Raw genomic sequence first — 5178 nt, 5'->3', positions numbered from 1 at the left:
CCCCCCCCCCCCACACACACACGCCTGTAGCCAATAATGTAAACACTTGAACCCCTGGATTCCAGTGTGCCTGAGCCAGCGGTCTCCCCACCCCACCCCCTTTTTTCCTCTCTAGGCTTTTTATAACTGTGGTTATTCCTCCTCTCTGGATCCCCTTTGGCCCCCCTCCCTCCCTCCCTCCTCCCCTCCGTCTCACCAGGTTGTTCATTTGTGATTTAAAAGTACCGTATTTGCATTTTTCTTAAAAAAAAGAAAAAAGAAAAAAAGAAAAAAAAGAAAGAAACTTAACTGAAATGTCTGTGTAGTAAAAAAAATTGAATGACTTTGGAACAGACCAAATTAGCAAATGAATAAAGTGTTTCCTTTTTTTTCCCCTCCCTCCCCATGGCTTATTTTTATTTTTTTAAGTCCTCGGGAGAAAGAAAAATATTTATTTTGTCCTTTTTTGTTGTTGTTGTTTGTTTTGGATTTGGTAGCCCAACCGCTCCGGGATGGTTTGGAAACAAGGCGGACGGCTTGTTTGGGGGGTTTTGAGGAAGTTTCTCAAAACAAATTTCTCTTTTTTAAAAGATAGATAGATAGATAGACAGACAGACAGACAGACAGACAGACAGACAGACAGACAGATGATAGATAAATATAGATAGATAATAGAAAGAAAGAAAAAAGAAAGATGTAGATGAGAGAGAGAGATACAGAGAGAGACAGATAATAGATAGAAATTAGATAGATAGATAGATAGATGATAGATAGATAGATAAATGATAGATAGATGATAGATAGATAGATAGATAGATAGATAGATAGATAGATAGATAGATAGATAGATAGATAGATAGATAGATAGATAGATAGATAGATAGATAGACAGACAGACAGACAGATAGACAGACAAATAGACAGACAAATAGATAGATGATAGATAAATATAGATAGATAATAGAAAGAAAAAAGAAAGATGTAGATGAGAGAGATACAGAGAGAGACAGATAATAGATAGATAGATAGATAGATAGATAGATAGATAGATAGATAATAGATAGAGAGAGAGATAGATAGATAGATAGATAGATGATAGATAGATAGATAAATGATAGATAGATGATAGATAGATAGATAGATAGATAGATAGATAGACAGACAGACAGACAGACAGACAGACAGACAGATAGACAGACAAATAGACAGACAAATAGATAGATGATAGATAAATATAGATAGATAATAGAAAGAAAAAAGAAAGATGTAGATGAGAGAGATACAGAGAGAGACAGATAATAGATAGATAGATAGATAGATAATAGATAGAGAGAGAGAGAGAGAGATAGATAGATAGATAGATAGATGATAGATAGATAGATAGATAGATAGATAGATAGATAGATAGATAGATAGATAGATAGATAGATAGATAGATATATTTCTAATATGATAATACGATAGGAAAAGAAAGAACTTTGGGAAAGCCGAGTTGAGATTACTTCCGTGGGGATCCCGATTGGAAGTTTGAAATCGGTGGAAAGCGCTTCAGGGGCCTCTCAATTTTGATAACGGTGACATGCAAAGGGGTGTGTGTTTTTTGTGTGTGTGTGTTTGTGTGTACTTAACTGTCCGTTTTAAGAAAGCAGCCCAGGTGTTCCACCTGATTCACATTCTAGTAGGATGCGTCCAAGGCACTGCCTGCATTGGGGTGAAAAAAATACTGTTTTTGTATTCAGACCACATTGCTGGGGTTAATCAACCGAGCCCTATCTGCAAAATATCCACTTTGGATCTAGAGAGAAGCTGGCTGAATTCTAGAAAAGAAGGACTTGAGGCTGTTGTGCCTGGCGGAGAGCTGCCAGATGCTAAGAAAAGTTCACGGAGGGTCTGCTAGTCCACAAGGTTATAGGGAACTGCTAGGAGTAGGGGCAGTCTACCTTCCAATGCCAATTGCTGCAGAGGCATCGGTTCTCACGCCCTGATGGTGGCTTTCTGCCTGCCCATTGTTGGAAACCGGGTGCGGTGGCAAACAGGACTTTCTCTTTAAACAAGTCTTCCTTTCACACACACACCCTTTTTTTTTTTAACCTGCCATTTTGCAGGCCAACCCTGGAAGTTCAGAAGCCTGCTTGCTAGCAACTTAGTCTCCCCTCTTTCTCCGTTCTCTCCCCCCCCCCCCCAATCTGTGGACCAGCAACAGAGATCTTTTTCGCAACACAATCCTGGGTGCAACAAGGATGGGTGTTTTAATTCCTCGCTTCCCGAGCTTCAAAATCACAAGGCGGTGAACAAACCAGTCGATATTTTGTCGTTTGCTCGATGAACGAGCACTTACAGCATTTGTGCGAGACGGGCAGTTGCCCTCCTTGTCACCAGGAAAGAAAAAGGAGATTTTTTTTTTCTGGTGGGGCACGGAGAAGACATTTTACACGGCGGTGAAGACCTGACGAAACTACGTCATGGCCAGGTTCACCTGACTTAGATGGAGCTTTAAAAAACGGCGCTGCGAAATGCGTGGTTTTGTCCCGCTGTTGGGAACCGGCTTCGGCCCTGGCATCGGGCATTTTTAACCTTGTTTGTGTCTGGATCTTGCCTGTTACGGGGACATTCCGTATTGTCATTTTTTTTTAACCTGGATTTTAGGACTTCGCACGATCCAGGGCGGTGCTGGATCCAACAAGCTCTCTGGATCTGGAGGCTTCATAATATCCCCTTCACTCTCCCGGCTGTCCCGGGGAGCGGAGTAGAGGCAGGGGGGGTCCCAAAATCTCCTTCCCTTCTGCAGGATTAAAACCAGCACGTGTTGGCAGAGGCTGATGGTTTTGGGCTGGCAACCTGCACTAGCACAGGGCGTCCCGAGTTACGACAGCTCATTGAGGGACCGTTCAGACTTACAACGGCGCCGAAAAATGTGACCTGTGAGCGTGTTTTTCCCACTTACAACCTTTGCAGCGTTCCCAGGGTCACGTGATCCAAATTCAGCTGCCGGGCAACCGGTTCATATTTTATGACCGTTGCTGTGTCCCTAAGATCACGCGATCCTCCGTGAAAGGCAAAAATCAATGGAGAAGCAGGATTCGTTTAACGACCAGGTGGCTACCTTATCAACTTCAGCGACTGACTTAACCACGGAGGCAAGAAAAGTGGTCAAATGGGGCACACTTCACTTAACACACACGTGTGTCACAACCACAGAAGGTTTGGGGCTGAATTGCGGTCATACGCCGAGAGCCATTTGTTTGTTACTTATCAAATTCAGGGGCCAATCGTCTCGCTCAGAGAGTGATTGCAAGAAATAAATAAAAAAAAAATCAGCGTTCCAATTTTGGGACGGGGGGCCAGGAAGATACCCCAGTGTCAGGCTTTAAGGGGTGGCTGTCTCATAATGCGGTGGTCTTCCTTAGGGAGAGGGGAAATCAGAGCTTCTGTCCCTCGGAGCTTGACAGGTTGTGACGGGGCCACAGCCACAAAACACGCACCGCAGCTTCTGACTTAATCCAGAGCAAAAGCAGAGGAAATACAGGATTGCGGGGCTGGTTGTGGTTCGCACTGGGAGAGCCGAGACTCAGACCGAAGGGCTGGATCCATCAAGAACAGCCTGAGAAACTTGTCTCTGAAGATGTATGTGTGGGTCTTTTTGCATTTGTGATGGGGAGAGGTTAACGGGCCTTGCTGCCTAATTTAAAGCCAGCAGTATTTAGTTGTGTAAAAGAACAACAAACGCAGTTCCGGATGCGCTGTTTTATACCTGTCATGACAGCTGGAGTATCCAGCCTTTTTTAAAATATATATATATCTGTAAGTTTATCTAATTGCAGGGAAAATAAACAGGCAGTGCTGTTCTTCTGGACAGGTAGAGAGATGAGAAGCAATTCCAACAATCCATCATCGTGATTTTTTTTTTATTCCTGGAGAGAAATCTCTTTACGGGTTGGGTTGCGAACGAGCCAAAGGGCCAAAGCAGTAGAAATCATCCCTAATCCCTGTCTTTATAGCCCTAGGAACTTTTACCCACAGATTTCTTGGACCACAATTGCGCGTCGTCGGTTTTTGCTGGCTTTCAAGGGCCCAGCTAGCTGGACTTGGGGAGGTTTTCAGCGTAAAAACAAAAGTATTTGCTTTATTCCCACCCCAGTTCCCGGCTCCCTGGGGGCCTCTCTTAAATGCCACCCCATTCTTACTGGCAGGAAAAGATCTGGCGCTTTGTCCCCACAAGTTGTTGTGTGTTTTGCTTGGCAGGGACGTCTGGCGCGCGAAATGCTTCCATGGCTCTCGGTCCTTCCTCTGATAGCCTGTGGGATGCGTCCCCAGGACTCTTTGCTTCACGCTGGGCCTCCGGCTTTTGGGTTGGGTCACACGAAAAAAAGGGTATTTACCAATAAAGGAGAATATTTGTAAGCTCAGGACTGAGGTGAGGGGTCCTTGGTGCCCTCTGAGCTTGGTGGTTTTCTTGCAGACCTTTTATTACCTAACCAGGTAACATCATCAGTGGGAGGAGGAGGAGGAGGAGGAGGACGATGGGGTCCTTAGTGCTCTCTGAGCTTGGTGGTTTTCTTGCAGATCTTTCGTGACCCAACTAGGGAACATCATCAGTGCTAGAAGGGGGTGAGTTTGCAGAGAGGAGGAGGAGGAGGAGGAGGAGGAGGAGAAGGAGGAGGAAGACGGCAACAACTGTGGGGTCCTTGGTGCTCTCTGAGCTTGGTGGTTTTCTTGCAGACATTTCATGACCCAACTAGGGAACATCATCAGTGCTAGAAGGGGGTGAGGTTTGCAGAGAGGAGGAGGAGGAGGAGGAGGAGGAGAGCAACAACTCTGGGCTCCTTAATGCTCTCTGAGCTTGGTGGTTTTCTTGCAGACATTTCATGACCCAACTAGGCAACATCATCAGTGGAAGGAGGACTATGGGGTCCTTGGGGCTCTCTGAGCTTGGGGTGGTTTTTTTTGCAGGCGTTTCATTACCCACTGATGATGTTACCTAGTTTGGTAATGCAACGTCTGCAAGAAAAGCACCAAGCTCAGAGAGCCCCAAGGACCCCACAGTCCTCCTCCTCCTCCTCCCACTGATGGTGTTACCTGGTTAGGTAATAAAAGGTCTGCAAGAAAATCACCAAGCTCCAGGAGTACCAAGGACCCTATAGTTCTCCTCCTCCTCCTCCTCCTCCTCCTCCTCCTCCTCCTCCTCCCGCTGATGATGTT

Source organism: Protobothrops mucrosquamatus, unplaced genomic scaffold, assembly GCF_001527695.2.
Source record: "Protobothrops mucrosquamatus isolate PMUCROS unplaced genomic scaffold, P.Mucros_1.0 scaffold5945, whole genome shotgun sequence".
NCBI classification, from domain to species: domain Eukaryota; kingdom Metazoa; phylum Chordata; class Lepidosauria; order Squamata; family Viperidae; genus Protobothrops; species Protobothrops mucrosquamatus.
Note: the sequence above shows the minus strand (reverse complement) of the source record.